Genomic DNA, 18,645 nt, shown 5'->3' on the forward strand with positions numbered 1-18,645 from the left:
TGTTAACGTATACCGATTTTGAACTTTGAGGGTTACATTTTCTTCAACTTAATTTTTGATTGGAATTTTGCTATTTTTGGCAATTTTCACACGTATTATCGATAGTTTTTATTACAATACTATATGTTATGAGGATTTTAAAGATATGAAAATTGGTGTGGAGAAAGAGGACAAAAAGAAAAAGGTGATGGTTTGAAAATTATGATCCTATTGTTTATATATTTGCCGTAAATTCCGGTCAACTTTGACCGGTTGTATCTCAGGAACCACTCGTCATAATTAAACGTTTTATCTTTTAAAAGAAGCGTCCTGCCGCTGTCTTTTGAATACCGTTTTCACAATTTAATTTAGTTTAATATTTCTCGAGATATTCTGTTTATGTATAAACCAAAATTTTTTTTATAATTTTAAAATATTCCTGAGGCCGCTTAAATAGTCCAATTTCAATTCTGTAAAGTACATTAGATAGGTATAGTGTCTTTTTATAAAAAAAAAACATAGTTATTCTTATGCATCATAATTATTGTCGTTATTATAGCGACCGTAAATTTTTAATTAACATTTTAATTGTTGCTTAACTGTTCATTCAATTTCCATAGACTTCTGGAATTATAATATACACGGAAAGGGCTTTTACATTACCAAGTTATTTAATTATTGATTAACAACTACTTATCTAAAAGTTTAGTTGAAAATTAAAGATTTTGTTGGAAAAACCCGCTTTTTCCGGGGAAAGTTTTCGTCAAAGTAAATCGGAAAAAACACGTCTCTATGCAGAATTTAATTGCGCTGAATTTTTATTTGGGTGTTTTTGGTCTAAAGTTAAAATCTTTGGAGTTATAGAGCAAAAATTGAAAAAAACACGATTTTCGGGCTCCATTTTGTTTATAAAAAAAGTAGCACACTATCTGCGGACTTTGCATATCTATATTATTAATACATACAATAATAAGATTCGATTCCAGCAATAAAATTGCTGGTAAATAACTTTTCCTTGTATTTTGCTAATTAGCCCAGAGTAAAAGGATAAGCTCTTTAAATAGGTTTTGAATAGTAACGTCATCAGTACAAAAAAAAATATTAAAAAACCAAGTAATTACTGTAGTATTTTTAAATATACGAAAGTATGGAAAATTCGTAAAGAGACATATTTAATTTAGCTCATGTTATAAATGTTATATAAATGTTAACTACTTAATATTATCCATTTTTATTATTTTCATTATATTCCTGGACAAAATTGCGACATCAATAAAACTAAAAAAAAGTCTAGAGGCAAACATCGGGCAAATTTCGTGGCCGATTGAGGTCCATGAGATTTTACAACTGTTTTTATGTATTTTTACCAGCTGAACCCGAATGGTTTATACCAGCTGAATATTTGGTTTATTAGTTATAAGTATTTATACAATCAAACTGGTAATAACAAATTTCTGCTCAAAAATTCGGATTATCATGTTGAAGATTAGGATTCAGCGGATCAAAATTCATAAAAATCAGTTGTAAAGTCCCATGGACCTCAATCGGCCACGAGACCCCTATTTGCCCCTAGAATAAAAGTTCTAAGCGACCTAAATAAAATATTTCTTTATTGAAACTTTTATAAATATAAAAACTATACCTGAAATGGGTTATTGGTGCGTGAATTTGGTCTAGGCGTTTAGAATATTCGTTTATGTTTTATATTTGTGATACCATCATCAAAATACATGATGCTCAATTAAAACACTTATTTTATTCAAATAAATATTTAGAAATCATCAATCCGAAAAAGATATCGGAAGGTATCCCTGAGAGTAATGCTGTGGTCTCTAATAAATGCCGTAGGTTACGTACAACGTCAAGCTAGACGTTGCATACAGCCTTTGTCAGTCACCGGCAACTTCACGTAGTCACTACAAAACATAGTGTAGGAAACAGAGGTTGAATCTCGTAAAATGGACACAAGTCCGGTTTAATTTTTTTTCTGGTATATCAAGGGGTGCTTATTATGAGACTAACTTTTTCTTAAAAAATTTCGTCCCGGAACCCCCTTTTTCATCCCTTTAAAGGGGATAATTTGTGGTTTTTGCGACACGTAGCCCTTCCTGTACGTTTTGCAAAAAAATTACTTAATAGTAAAATGAAGAGGACTATATTTCCCGACATCATATGTCTATCACCCAGCGTTTAGCGGGGGTGGCGCCCCAAAATTGACAAATTTTAAAAAAAGGTGGTTTAAAAAAAATTTCCGAACTGTAATGAAAATTAAGAAGAAACCCTGCGGCAATTAATCACAAATAAGTGGCTGATTTTTTGGTATCTGTTTCATTTAAGGGTAATTGCAAATTTTTAAATTAGTGTGTTACATTTTAAAAACCCCTTTTTATACCATCTGAACCGCCTATGCTAGAGTAAAAAAACTTTCAGCGATTATCCATGTACTGGTGTTATTTACAAATTTCTATAATGCACCCCCATTTTTTTTCCGGAACCACCCCAAAAAAAGGAGAATTAATAAAGAAAGTGATTTTCTTGGAATCCTTCACACACCATGCCTTTTATTAAAATGCTTCATATATCATTTTGTGTACGTTCTTATTACCCATGCATGGACACCAAAAGCGATTTCTTATGCAACCCCTGTAGCCAAAAGAAATAAATAAAGAGGGGGTTAAATTTTTTTTTTCTTTTTGACCCATATGGAGATATGCTCCATCAATAGGGTTTTTCATAAATATATATTATTGCAACATATCTGCGGAAACTACCCCTATCCTTGAAAATAAACTGCAGAAACCAAACCTATCCGTTGGAGAGCATGTTTTGACGATTTTCTCATTACCTATGCATTTTTTTTAAACAAAACTTATACAGTATTAAAGACCACTATCTTCTCTACCGATAAGGTCCTATGCAATTTTTTCGTATAACAACCGTTACGGCACAGTGGCACCGTAAACCTCAGAAACTCTTTGGCGGGCTCCAGTTTTTGTTTTTTTTTTCGTCACCTATTCGTTTTATGGATAATGTACTTATGTAAAATAAAAGAACACACATTATGACCTATGCATATTTTATTTTCTTTGCACCCTAAAGCCACAGTGGTGGCCCAAAATCAATTTTTGATTATTTTCTTTATTAATTCTCCTTCTTTTGTGGTTCCGGGGAAAATAAGGGGGTGCATTATACAAATTTGTAAATACCACTAGTACATGGCTAATCGCTGAAAGTTTTTTTACTCTAGCATAGGCGGTTCAGATGGTATAAAAAGGGGTTTTTTAAAATGTAACACCCTGTAATTAAAAAATTGGCAATTGCCCTTAAATGAAACCTACACCAAAAAATCAGCCACTTATTTGTGATTAATTTCCACAGGGTTTCTTCTTAATTTTCATTACAGTTAGGGAAAAATAATTTTTTTTTAAAACATCTTTTTTAAAAATTTGTCAACTTTGGTGCGCAACCCCCGCTAAACGGTGGGTGATAGACATATGCTGTCGGGAAATAAATAGTAGGAAATATAGTCCTCTTTATTTTACTATTAAGTAAATTTTTTGCAAAACGTACAGGAAGGGCTACGTTTGGCAAAAACCACAAATTACTCCCTTTAAAGGGATGAAAAGGGGGGTTCCGGGGCGAATTTTTTTAAGAAAAAGTTAGTCTCATAATAACCACCCCTTGATATACCAGAAACAAAATGAAACCGGACTTTTGTCCATTTTGCGAGGTTCAACCTCTGTTTCCTACACTATTCATCATCAGCGGAAACCGAATTATTGTATGGTGGCAGTTTCTTAAGATCCGCTGCAGTCAGTGTTTCTCGTCGCTGATGTTCAGCTGCAGGTAAATTTCGACAGAAACTGAAATGATATTCGGAAATAACAATAAACACAGTGATGTTTGCTTCAAATTGAAAACAAGTTACAGTGTCATTACTTAAATTTTTCATGAGTGGTGAATAAAAAGCCTTATGGACAGCAACTTGTTAAACCTAAAAAGCTTTTTGGTTCCTGCTTATTACTATTTCAATATACGTTGTATAATACCCAATATACTTTTCCCTTCAATATGATCCTTTACCTGCTAGCTTGAACGACTACCAATTATTAATTGGAAGGTTTAAAACTTCTTCTTTTTTTGTAGACATGACTGTCTGTTTTTCAATGCGTCTCCAGTAAGTTGTCGTTCCATCATTTTCGTGATCATCCCACTGATCGTCTTCCTATTGGGGAACCGTCTCTCGCTGTCCTTATGTCCTATTTGTTGTTATTCGGCTTATGTGGTCGTTCCATTCTACTCTTCTGTTTTTGCTCCAACGTTTGATGTTCGTTACTTTGCATCTCTTTCGTATATTTGTACTTCTAGCTTTGTCCCCTAGTGTCTTACCATCGATTTTTCTAAGGATTTTTATCTCTGCAGTTTTGAGCATTATTTTTCCCCACTCTGTGTCAGGTTGTGTCTCTGCCACGTATGTCATTGTTGGTCTGGTGATTGTTGTAAAGTACCCCGCATAAACCTTATGGAAATTAGGTCCCAATGGATTTAGTTCAAACCTTGAGAAAATACTCTTTGAAGCATCCTGATAAAAAGTTCTCATGGGCACATCTCGATGGTATGGAGGATTTTCAAAATAGAGGCACAGACTCGGAAAATTATAAGATTTACCAGGTATTCCAATTCCCTGAGTTACTGGTTATCTGGCAACATGTAGGAGTTTGGATTTAATAAAAGTACTAGTAGTCTAGAATTTTTCCTGGCTATCCAATGGCGACCTTTACTTTTACCTTGACCTTCAACGGACGTCATCTTCTAGAGTTTCGAGGGTTTTCAGCATTAAATTTATATAAGTAAACAGATTACTCATGGGTTCTTGGGATCGCTAAACACTAATATGCCATCAGAAATGACCTCCGGAGGACGTGGTGGCCAGGGCCACTGCAAGGGACGTCATCTTCTAGAGTTTCGATGGTTTTCGGCAATTAATTGATGCAAATGAATTACTGGACGGTTTTTTGAGGTCGCTAAACACGAATATGCCACCAGAACCGACTCCCGGAGCACTTGGTTTCCAAGGTCAATGAAAGGGGCTCCTGGAGTTTCGAGGGTCTTCGGTACTACATATTCTGCCTATCAATTTAATGCTAAAAACCCTCTAAACTCTAGAAGATGACCTCCGTTGAAGGTCAATAAAAGTAAAGGTCACCATTGGATAGCCAGGAAAAAATCGTAGACTACTAGTACTTTTATTTAATCCGAACTGCTACATGTTGCCAGATAACCAATAACTCAGGGAATTGGAATACCCGGTAAATCTTATAATTTTCCTAGTTTGTGCCTCTATATCTTGAAAATCCTCCATACGATCGTGATGTGCCCATGAGAACTTTTTATCGGGATGCTTTAAAGAGTATTTTCCCAAAGTTTTAACTAAATCCACTGGGACCTAATTTCCATAAGGTTTGTACGGGGTACTTTTGCCTTTTATTTCTTTGGCCGCTGCTTGAGCTATTTTACAACTAAAATGTATTCCAAGAAAGAGATTCGTTCAAGGATCTGCCTAATTCAAAAAACAAAAAGAAATTGGAAACGATTTTGTAGTCTCATTGCATTATGATGAAATCGTTTTGATAGAATAAATTAAAAGGCTCGAGAAAGTAAAATATTCTAGGTATTCAAAAAAGTAATAGTTCAACTTTAACTTCAAATTATACTATTTAAAAAGCATATTGTTTAAATGAAATGATTTTTCAATAGTAGAATATTCACCGACATTAACATAAATTAAAATTAACGTTACTATATATTTTTACGGGGAAATGCAAATAGGGAATACTCATTACGGGATATTTTTTATTCAATAAAATCCCAGATTTACTAAAATCATTTAAACATATTCAAAAAAAGTTCTATTTCAAACTAACACAAAAAAATATAGAAATACACATTATTTGCATGAACTACCTTATTAATTATTGATTTTTAACTTTTGTGCAAAATTGGAAAACTGTGTTTATCTTTTTTATATAATTTTAATAACGTCACGTCCACAGTCAATGCCAACATCGTTGTTTGTTTTATCATCACCAGTGAAAATTATTGTCATATCATTATCAGCACAGAAGTAGCTCAACGATAACTGGACAAGGTTCTTTTTCATAACTGCCGATAAGAGATAAAGCTCCCACAACAATAGATTAATACATAGTAAAAATATATGCTAACCATACGCATACCCAACAAATGATATTTGTAGATAAATTTTTAAACCCAAACTTTATTAAACCTTGACATCTCTGGTAAATGTATTACATAATCTCACTTATCTGTTTAGTTCCGTACGTAACCTAATAATAGTTAACACTTTCAGCTCCTAGCCAATATCAGATATTTGTCTCATATGCCCCTTTTATACAGTCTTTGGTTGGAAAATTGTTGAAATGTGAACAAGGTAGGCTTGTCGATGGCACCAGATTGATAACAGTGTGAACACGGGAGCCGTATCGGCGGACTTGAAAGTGTTAAGGAATATATTATAGGTACGATGTGATGAGTGAGAAGTGGAAAAATAATTAGAAGAGCTGAAGAAATAATCTAACAATAAAACACTGAAAACGTTTGTTTTCTATACTTCCACAAAATTTATTACAACTATGTGACTACAGCTGTTCCGGCAGAGTGCCTTTCTCAAGTGATTTAGATTACTATGGGTTTGCCTTTTTAAAGTCTTTAACTGAAGAGGTTGAGGAGTGGGGAGCTGTTGTTTGTCTCGAGTTGGTCATTCAGAATTATATCTGTATTTTTCAATTTATTAATTTCCATAGATTCTAATAAAGATATGGTAAGACCTTTATTCTGTATATGCAGAATTTGAAACTGTTCATTAAAAGAATGATTATGATCTAGAAGGTGAAGTGCGTATGCAGAAGTGTCTCTTTTTCTATTGTTGAAGTCCTTTTGTGTTCTGCTATCCGTTTGTCAAAGGTTCTGCCAGTTTGACCAATGTAAGTTTTCGGACAGTCACCACAAGTCCAACAGAACAGAAATACCTTAATATTATGAACCCACAACCTCCTAAATTATACTCCTCTTTTATTAAACTACACAAACCTGACCACCTAATAAGGCCTGTAGTTTCTTTTTATACAGCTCCGTCATATAAATTTTCAAAAAAAACCGTCAGATATTATTACAGAATACACTAAATTTTCACCTAAATTCACCGTAAAAAATACACTAGAACTAGTTAATAAAATACAACATTTTCAATTGCCCAACAACTCCAGACTAATCTCATTTGACGTAAAAAATCTTATTCCTAGTGTTCCTCCTACAGAAACTTTTGTTTTAGTTAAAAATCTTTTAGACAATAATAGTACAAATCCGATCATTGCATCTGAAATTTTGCACCTTCTTTAAATTTGCATAAATCAAGCCTATTTTGAATTCAATAATCAAATATACTCAAACAACAGTGCAGGACTTATTATGGGTAATCCTCTAAGCCCATTGCTATCAGATATATTTATGAACCAGCTTGAAACAACAATTTCTAAATATCCCGTATTTAAACAGTTCTTATATTGGTGGAGATACGTGGATGATAATATACTAGTATGCTTTACAGGAACTAACAGGCAACTTGACCAATTTCTATCATACATTAATTCACTTCATAGTACAGTGGAACCTCGATAACTCGGATTAATCGGGACCGCGGCCGATCCGGGTTATCGAAAATCCGGGTTAGCCAGAGAATATGGTAAAAATTAATAAAATACGGTATACTTACAGATAAACTCCGTTAGAATTGAAATATATATAAATATGCACAGTACCTCCTACACATCTAAATTACTAAAAACACGCAAACACAAACGTAAGCAAACGGAACCAACAATATACAAGACTGTACTACACACAATACAGTCACAATCGATGTGATGTTATTTTTAAGAACAGTGAAAACTAAAGACCATTGTTTGAAAAAGAATTTTTTAAATAGGTAGTCTTTTAGTCTTTTTAAACAATGCTGTTTGAAATATATAAAGGACTACAGACAGGTGTCTGTTGTTTCTGCCGGCGCGGCGTGTGCCATGAGTCATTTTTACTATCGTATAGTTCAAATTACACAAATACACATTATCTCTCAAATATTATATTACATACATTTTTATTACTGAAATGTTTATCTGATAATTAACTATGTATTTTGATAGGAAATAAGCCACAATTAAATTGAAAAATAATTTTATTAACATTTCGACGCCCAAATCGGGTGTCGTTGTCAAAATACAAAATACTGAAAATTAAAATGTTTATCTGATGAAAATCGGTCCGGGTTAGCCGGACTTCCGGGTTATCGGGGGCCGACTTATCGGGGTTCCACTGTAATATTGAGTTTACAATAGAAACCGAACAGAATAAGTGCATAAACTTTCTAGATGTAACAATTACCAGACTACACAACAAACATGAGTTCTCGGTCAAACTGGCAGAACCTTTGACAAACGGATAGCAGAACACAAAAGGGCTTTCAACAATAGAAAAACAGACACTTCTACATACGCACTTCACCTTCTAGATCATAATCATTCTTTTAATGAACAGTTTCAAATTCTGCATATTCAGAATAAAGGTCTTAAGCTATCTTTATTACAATCTATGGAAATTAAAAAATTGAAAAATACAGATATAATTCTGAATGACCAACTCGAGACAAACAGCTCCCCACTCCTCAACCTCTTCAGTTAAAGACTTTAAAAAGGCAAACCCATAGTAATCTAAATCACTTGTATTGAGAAAGTCTATTGAGAAAGGCACTCTGCCGAAACAGCTGTGGTCACATAGTTGTAATAAATTTTGTGGAAGTATAGAAAACAAACGTTTTCAGTGTTTTATTGTTAGATAAAATGAACTTCCATCAAGTAACGGTCGAATCCATCAATTATTTGAAGAAATAATGCTGAACACTGCGACACATTCACATGATCCAGAAAACAACATAGTTCTGGATTAAAACAGAAACTCGCCGTTTCAGGCAGAGGTATCAAGATAAACCATCTTTTTAAGGCAGAACAAAGGTACATCTGGATGGGTAAACCTTTGCATAGGCGACAGTCCAAAGAAGGCAACCAAGACTATGTCAACAATTCATCATCGAACCATTGGTTGGCATCAGGAAAGATGGTTCTCGAAAAAGAAAGTTTCATACTTGCCTTTCAGAATCGGGTTATTCCAAACGAATGCAATGTAAAATTAAAGAATACAAGAATAATCAATTACATTAGAAAGAAGTAATCATATATTTATGTCGATGTGTGCTTGTACAGAATAAAACCAACGAAAATTATTTAGAAATACTTCGTAAGAAGAAATTAGAAAGAAGCAAAACTTTAATTAAATGCAAGGAAAACAATAATTGTAAACAGTCAGAAAAATGTAAAATAAAAAGAAATTTGTCGAAATTCCACCATCTGAAAGGGCACAAGAACAAGAACAAACGTTTTCTTTTTCATTTTTGAAGTCTACTTTGGTCTTTATAATAATTATTATTGCAAAATGATTTTTAAAGTATGTATAGAAAGAAATACAATTTATTAGTCCTTAATATACTTGCATAAACAAATACAAAAACCGTTATTGTAATAATTAAACTGTGTCAATATTTTGTTGTTTTGCAAATTTTCTTACAAATAAAAAATGCGGTAACCTTGAACTTACACGTGTAATAATATTGTTTTCCAATTTAGCTCTCTTTGTAAAAATTAACATGTGCCAGGTATTTGTTTTGCTACACTTTTCGGTCAGTTGAAATGTTTTTAATAAATCTAAAAAACTTCAAGTATAATAGTTATAGTACCAAAATATTATACACTGCTTTACAATGAAAACGAACTAGTCTGAATATTGCGATTCAAAAAATTGCGAAATAATCAATTTTGGTTTTTAAGGGGAAACATTTTTATATAAAAATATACCCTCTGTTATGCGGCTCATACACCAAGGCGATATCCAACATACAACATCCAGCCGCAAAAGTCCACTGCTGAACACAGGCCTTCTCCTCCTGTTTCCAACCCTGTCTATCCTGCGCCGTTTCATCCAGTTTTTATTGAGCCTTCTTAAATCTTCAGTCCATCTTGTAGGTGGTCGACCGACGCTTCTCTTGTTTTCTCTCGGTCTCCATTCCAATAACCTCTTTGTCCATCGCTTATCTGTCATTCTTGCTATGTGTCCTGTCCATATCCACTTTAGTCTGGCTATCCTTTCGATGATGTTAGTCACCTTTGGTCTTCTCCTGATTTCTTTGTTTTTGATTCTGTCTCGCAGGCAGGGCTATTCCCAAAATGGACCGCTCCATTCTTCTCTGTGTGACTCTTAGTTAGCCGATGCTTTAGTTAAGGTAAGTGTTTCTGCTCCGTATGTCAAGACTGAGAGGACGCAGAGATCAAATACCTTTCTCTTTAGGCACGTTGGCAACTCACTTTTAAAAGTTTTCCATATGCTGCTCACAGTTTTCCATATGCTACCATATGAAGACCGATTCTTCTCTTCAGTTCGTGAGTCTGGTTATCTGGTTCAGTTCAGTTGGTGAGTCTGGTAATACTGATATTCTGGTTGGGTACCATATTTGTCATTATTTTTGTTTTCGAGATGGTTTTATTTAAACCTACATTTTATGTAGCCACAACAAGTTCCTGTACCATCTCCCTTGCCATACCTAGATCCTCAGCTATTATGAATATATCATCGGCGAAAGGTAAGTTGTGTAGGTATTCTCCATCTATCCTTTCTTCAGCACCGTATGAAATAGTTTAGGTGACGTTGGGTCCCCTTATTTAACCATTCGCTCTATTTTTATGCGATTACTATTGGTATGTAATTTGACAGGGATTGTTGCCTCTATTAGGTATACATAATATTGTATAAGAATTTTGTATACCTATACTCTAGCCTGCATTCTTTAAGCGCCTGTAGTACTTTGCTTTGATACTCAAACTTTGCTGTGTATCAAAGGCTTTGTGAAAATCGATTAGCTAATCGATGAACTATTAGCACTGGAGGTTTATTGTATTCCACTGGTGGAAGAAGTAACTTATCCTCTTCTGCCACCTCCCTCAATGGGGTGTACTGAAGCCTTTATTGGAGGGCTACATTTGAAATTCGTTCTTGCCATGTAGGCTTGGAAATAAAGCATTACACCTCTAACTTTTTTAGAGTAAGACGGGTAATTTTCGCGCAATGAAAAAATATAATTTCTTCATAAAGAGTATTAGATGTATAGATTGTTTCAAGTTGTTTAAATCTGTGACTTCATTTAAAAAATGTTTTTTCCAAATTAGTATATTTGATTCATGAGCTTGTAATATCCGTGCAATAGAAAATATTAATACGAAAAGTAGGTGCATGTAAGATACGTTGTATATAATCTTTGCACAAAGATACGTAGATTATGAGACTGATACCTCAGTAAGTGTCTCTTGTATAAATTAATAAACCTTTTTTTAACAAACATTTTCACATAATAACCATTTTAAAACCATTTCATGTTTCTTCCCTATCATCACACAGCTATGGCACACGCTACTTGGCTAATTAAGCCCACATACATTTTGTTGTCAAGGGCGCGACCATAGTGCACGCTGGTTTCCAGCGTGAGTCAGAAAGCCGATGCCCAGTCGGTGTAGCTAAATCCTTCGTATTTAAATGGACCTATCCAAAGTGCACCAGCATTAGAGATACGACGTTCTGAAGAGGTGTTAGATCACCTGAAACAGGACAAACGTAGATCCAAAAAAATCCATAAACAGCAAAACGACCCGAATCGAGTCAAATGCACCAGCGCGCTGACAACTACGAAATGATAATTCGCACACTGACTTGGAGCTGGCTGTCTGACTCAAAAACTAGCGGGCACTATGGATGCGTCCTAAGGAAACGTCCAAGGTGCACGCTGGTTTTCGGAATCAGCACCGAGTCTGTGTGCGAATAATCCTTCGTATTTAAACGGGCCTGTCCAAAGTGTACCTGCACTCTGACAACTTAATATAAAGGGTTATTCGCACATGGACTCGGCGCTGACTCAGAAAACCAACACCGAGTTTGTGTTGGAGTGCCCGTTTAAATACGAAGGATTATTCGCATACAGACCCGACGCTGATTTCGAAAACCAGCGTGCACGTTGGACGTATAGTCTAAGCGCCAAATAGAGGTCACCGTGTCCTTTTCAATTCTGATGGACAAATTCAAAGGTTTCTTATGGATTTTTGGCTGCTGATTTCGAATTTCGAGAGAGGATTTCGATCCGAGTGGTCAAAAAATTGTTATAAATAATTTAATTGTTTATAAGGCTCTGGCTCATAAACTAAAAGAGATAAAAAATATTTCAAATAAAATTTGTTCCTTAATAAAAAACGAAGAAAAAACGTTTACTAAACTTAAATCCAACAATTAGAACTCAAGATATTGTAAAATTGGTGCACAATGCAAATTGCAAAATAAGTATTTTTCGAAGCTTTATCGATCGTAACTCGGCTTCTACGAATGCAAATGAGCCTTAGAAGGTCTCATTTTAAAGCTTAATCAATAGGCTTCGAAACGAAGTTTGCTAAAGTACTTGATCTTCATTTGTTTTAAAGTTATACCCGTTTGAAGTTCTAATTTTCTTAAAAAAATTATACATTAATTTGTTTATAAGGGTTTCAAGCAAATTTGCGCTATAAACATTTATACTTTAATTAACGATAATGATAGAAGAACTCAAAAGGAACAATTTGAGCTTATGGAAATGTTCGTAAGTTTATTTTTGCCCAAGATGTCGATATTTTTGCTACGAATTTCGTCACTTACTTGCCTGTGAGCCGATCTTGCGCCTCATAGCGCGCCATTAAAATATTGATATCTTGAGTTCTTCTATCATTATTGTTAATTAAAGTATAATTGTTTATATACCCCATTCCACGAATATACCACCCTCTTGGATTATCGTCGACAACGAATATTTTACTGTGCAAAATATGAAGAACGAAAGTAAATTGCAAATTATATTATTGTTTTTTGAAGTAATTATTATAGCAAAATACTTTCGTACTTCTTATGTTGCACACTAAAATATTCGTTGTCGCTATAATCCAAAACAGTCGTATATTCGTAGAATACACCATAGCTCAAATTTGTTTGAAACCCTCATAAACAAATTAATGTATAATTTTATAACTTCAAACGGGTATAACTTTAAAACAAATAAAGATAAATTAACTTAACAAACTTTGTTTGGAAGCCTATTAATTAAACTTTAAAATGAGATCTTCTAAGGCTCATTTCCATTCGTAGAAGCCGAGTTAAGATCGATAAAGCTAAACGAATTTCGTCACTTACTTGACTGTGAGCAGATTTTGAGCCTCATAGCGCGCCATTAAAATATCGATATCTTGGCCATCAATACACTTACGAACATTTTCATAAGCTCAAATTGTTCCTTTTGAGTTCTGCTATCATTATTGTTAATTAAAGTATAAAATTGTTTATAGCTCAAATTTGTTTGAAACACATAAACAAATTAATATACAATTTTTTTAAAAAAATTATAACTTCAAACGTATATAACTTTAAAACAAATAAACATAAAGTAATTTAACAAACTTTTTTTGCAAGCCTATTAACTAATGTAGCGTGATTAGTGTAATTACTTCTAATTACAATAAAACTAGCGGTTCGTAATTTATTTACGACTTTATTATTTATTTATACAAGTTTACTTTACAAACTTTAGCTTAAGACTAACCCTATTTACAAATATGTCCTATTTATATATGCGATACAGATATTCCAGAAATATCTATATATCTCCAGCTATGTCCATGTGACTCGACCGCTTGCACGTCATCGGCGCTGCATCGGCGTATCTCGAAACATCGATAGTGTTCTGTCTGTGCTAAGACGGGAGCTGGTATACGAGGGTAGGTCAATAATTATTTTGTTACACTGCTCCCCTCTTAAGATCTGAGCGTCCCGATCAGCAACTCTAGATGGCCCAGGATGGCGGAATCTACAGGATTCTCCAGCTCTGCATACACCCCTAGAAAAGAAGTAACAGTCTACTGTCTTTGAAGGGTATGACATCTTCGGGTTCATGCAACACACAGTAATCCGTACGCCAGTTTCTCTGAAGATCACTTCCAGCATGCTTCTCACAATCTTCCAATCCAGATTTTCTACTGCATGGCCAATTTTTGGTAAAGCCAAATCTTTGATGTCATAATTACAGACCATTTTCTTCAAATTAGTTAGAGCACGCCATATGTTCTCGTAGCTTGGCGTGTCCGTATAAGACTTCCGGGTCACTATATACAGCAAAGATCGAGGACCATCTTCCAATCGCAATACTCTTCCAATTTTAGGTTGTTGATTCCTTAACTCGTCCAGGCGGCCGAACTTTCTATTGAATACGGACGAGATTCCTTTAGTCATCTCGAGGTCTTGGGCAACACAGTGGGCTAGAGAGACGTTTTCTGGAACACCAAACAGATCTTGCTGAACTTCTGTGGTCACGCCGAATCTAGCACTCTTTCTTTCTGCGTAATTTGACATAAATTCCTTAAAACTTGGCTGTGGTGCATCTTTCATCTCCTGTTGGAGGACTCGGGCTTCCTCTGTTTCATTTGAGCCAGCATATGGTGCAAGACGATTTATGTGAATAACTTTTGGTTTACCGTTTGGCAACTTCTTAATTCTATATATTACGTCATTTATTTTCTTCTTAACTTCATATGGACCTTCCCATTGTCTTTGCAGTTTAGGACATAAGCCTCGACGACGTTGCGGATTATAAAGCCAGACAAGATCACCTACTTCGAAGCTTTCATTCTTGCATCGAGAATCATATTGATCTTTCATTCTGTCACTGGCTATCTGGATGTGTTGTCGGGCAAGTTCATGAATGTTGTTCATTCGTAATTTCAGGCGGTCAACGTAGTCTTCGCCTGCAACATGTTCCTCGGAAGGTCCGCAGCCAAACTCTAGGTCGCAGGGCAACCGAACTTCACGACCCAACATCAGGCAGGTTGGTGTTTGACCTGTAGTTTCATTTACGGCCGAGCGGTAGGCCATCAGGAATAAATGAATGTGTTGGTCCCAATCTCGCTGATGTTCAGATACAACTTTGGACAAGTGTTTACCCATCGTTCGGTTCATCCTCTCGACCATCCCATCTGATTGAGGATGCAGGGGTGTTGTTCTGGTCTTATTGACACCAATCAATTTGCAAACGTTTTGGAAAAGAGCTGACTCAAAGTTTCGCCCTTGGTCGGAGTGGATCTCCAAGGGAACACCAAATCGGCTGAAGAATTCTTTAACAAGTACCTCTGCAACGGTAGCAGCTTCTTGATTTGGTAATGCATAGGCCTCGGTCCATTTCGTAAAATAATCCATGGCTACCAGGATGTATTTATTTCCAGCATCAGTTTCTGGAAATGGACCTGCAATGTCGATTGCTACTCTTTCCATAGGACTGCCAACATTGTACTGTCTCATGGGTGCTCTCTTTTTACCAACTGGACCATTACCGGATGCACACAGTTCACATTTCTGGCACCATCTTCTTACATCATCTTTACAGTTCACCCAATAGAACCGTTGTCGAACCTTTTGCAGAGTCTTCGTAATACCAAAGTGTCCACCTGATGTACCGTCATGCAACTGACGCAATACTTCTGACACTTTACTTTTAGGTACAATCAACTGAAGCTTAGATTCTGTACCATCATCGTTCTCAAAGGTTCTGTACAGAAGATCATCTTTTAGTATCAGGCAATTCCATTGGCTCCAGTAGGCCTTGACTTCCGGACTACATGCACTAATGTTTTGCCAACTAGGTCTCTCACCTCGACGCATCCAATCCAATACTCTTTTTATACATGGACCGTCTTCTTGGGCTTCTTGTAACTGTTGTGGCTGCCATTGCTCATTAACGACGGTAGTTCGTCTCACAGGGCAAAGCTGTTCATCTACTTTAAGCCGGTGATTACAACTTTCACTGCATGGCCGTATCGAGGAAGCATCTGTATTTGAACCAACTCTTCCAGCCCTCTTCATGCGTCTCTTCGGCATCGTGTCACGAATCACCCTCCGTACCATTTCCACCAAACGTTCATCTTTTCTCTTATCGCCTTTTTCCACGGTTATTACTCGATTGTTTCGTGAAGCTTGGCTAGCTGCTTCGTGTTCCAAGGCAATAGCAAGTGCTTCATCTAAAACTTTCGGCCTTGCTAGTCGTAAAGCTTTCTGTAGTTCATTATCTTTCAGCCCATTGACGAAGGTATCTACTGCAATTTCTTCTAAAACGCTGTCTGGCACCTCTGGATAAGCCAACCGCACCACACGAGCCACATCTGCTTCAAATTCTTGCAGATTCTCACTTGCTCGTTGACTTCTACTTCGCAGTTGTGCTTTGTATACTTGTTGTAGATGGGCATCTCCATAGCGTTTTTCTAGACGAGTGAACAAGGTCTGGTAACAATTTTCTTGACCCTTAGGAATTGATCTTAATATATCTGCAGCATCACCTCGCAAAGCAGCAGTCAAGGAAACAGCCTTTTCCTGTTCGGTCCAATGATTGGCGGTCGCAATAGCTTCAAATTGTCTAAGATATATGGACCAAGAGGACTTTCCATCGAATGGTGGTAATTTGAATCTCATATTATGCGACGTTTCGTCTCTCGGTAGTTCATCTTTCACTACCGGATCTAACGCTGCTGCATTAACTGATGGTTGTACTTTTGTATCGGTTATCATGCTCTCTAGTTGTTTGATCTTTTCTTCTACGGTCTCTACACTTTTCTGCATCTTATCGAATGTTCTAGAAACTTCTTCAAATTTCTCATTGTTCTGTTTACAAACTTCTTCTAGTTTTTCGTTGTTTTGCCTACAGACCTCTTTAATTATTTGAGAAGTCTCATCGAATCTTTTAGCAACATTTTCGAATTTCTCGTCGCTTTTTCTACTAACTTCTTCAAGTTTCTCGTCGCTTCTTCTACTAACTTCTTCAAGTTTCTCGTCGCTTTTTCTACTAACTTCTTCAAGTTTCTCGTCGCTTCTTCTACTAACTTCTTCAAGTTTCTCGTCGCTTCTTCTAGAAGTTTCATCGATCGTTTCAGAAACAGTTTTTAATTTCGATAAGATTACTTGTTCTGCTGACTGGAAGTGGAACGTCTTTGGGTCTTCTCCGTTCTTCGTGAGGACATCCTCGAGTCGTGCTTGTAGGACTATCTTGAGCCCACTGCTGTCCAGATCCCGTTCCTCGAGCTGTTCACGGAGCTGTTTTACTGTAAGTTCTTGTAGCAACATCTTTGGTCGGCACACACGTACTTTCCAAAATGTCTTTTAACAGTCTTTCCGAATACCGAACAATCAACGCACTTTAACTATTCCCGACGAATAAAGTCCAAAAGTATTTTAAAGTCTTTCCGAATACCGAACAATTAACGCACTCCGGTTATTCCCGACGAATAAAGTTCAAAAGTCTTTTAAAGTCTCTCTGTAATTCACTTATTTATATCGCACTAAGTTAACCGAACACCGACACCAACTGTAGCGTGATTAGTGTAATTACTTCTAATTACAATAAAACTAGCGGTTCGTAATTTATTTACGACTTTATTATTTATTTATACAAGTTTACTTTACAAACTTTAGCTTAAGACTAACCCTATTTACAAATATGTCCTATTTATATATGCGATACAGATATTCCAGAAATATCTATATATCTCCAGCTATGTCCATGTGACTCGACCGCTTGCACGTCATCGGCGCTGCATCGGCGTATCTCGAAACATCGATAGTGTTCTGTCTGTGCGGAGACGGGAGCTGGTATACGAGGGTAGGTCAATAATTATTTTGTTACACTAAGCTTTAAAATGAGATCTTCTAAGGCTCATTTGAATTCATAGAAGCCGAGTTACAGTCGATAAAGCTTCGAAAAATACTTATTTTGCAATTTGTATTGTGCACTAATTTTACAATACCTTGAGTTCTAATTGCTGGATTTAAGTTTAGTAAACGTTTTTTTCTTCGTTTTTTATCAAGGAACAACATTTTATTTGAAACATTTTTTTACCTCTTTTAGTTTATGAGCCAGAGCCTTATAAACAATTAAATTGTTTATAACAATTTTTTGACCACTCGGATCGAAATCCTCTCTCGAAATTCGAAATCAGCAGCCAAAAGTCCATAAGAAACCGTTGAACTTGTCCATCAGAATCGAAAAGGACACGGTGGCCCCTGGCGCCTAGACTAATAGTAGGGACGCTTAAGATGGTTTTAATATAAAAATGTTCGTAAAACATGGTTTTTACAAAAATATTACAGCATATTCGTGAAGTGCCTTAATATTATGTAAATACCTTGTTCTCATTTAGAGTTTTTAAGGAAAAAAGTTTATGTTACTTATTTCAAAGTATTTATTGTATCTTCCTTCAATTGTTTAATGCATCTGGATATATTTATTATTGTATTATAAATAAACTTTTTGTAATAATCTGGAGTTATCTTATTTCAAATATCCTATATTCTTTTAATATAACATATAGGTAGACCAGGGCACTTAGCACTAAATAACCGGCACCAATCGATTTTAAATGAAGGGTCAGAGGGAAAAACGAAGAA

The 18,645-nt window shown here is 35.6% G+C and overlaps 1 protein-coding gene and 1 long non-coding RNA gene across 3 annotated transcripts in view; both read left to right on the plus strand.

Moving 5' to 3' along the window:
* Nucleotides 1-18,645, plus strand: part of LOC114324245 (dipeptidase 1) — a 996,635-nt gene that overhangs the window by 713,981 nt on the left and 264,009 nt on the right. The gene's annotated exons all lie outside the window — the stretch shown is intronic.
* LOC126881811 (uncharacterized) lies at nt 4,703-18,517 on the plus strand. The gene is made up of 2 exons (XR_007697008.1): nt 4,703-13,648; nt 17,891-18,517. It is a non-coding gene; the product is annotated as an uncharacterized LOC126881811 (long non-coding RNA).

Source organism: Diabrotica virgifera, chromosome 3 (genome assembly GCF_917563875.1).
Source record: "Diabrotica virgifera virgifera chromosome 3, PGI_DIABVI_V3a".
Taxonomy (NCBI): Eukaryota; Metazoa; Arthropoda; class Insecta; order Coleoptera; family Chrysomelidae; genus Diabrotica; species Diabrotica virgifera.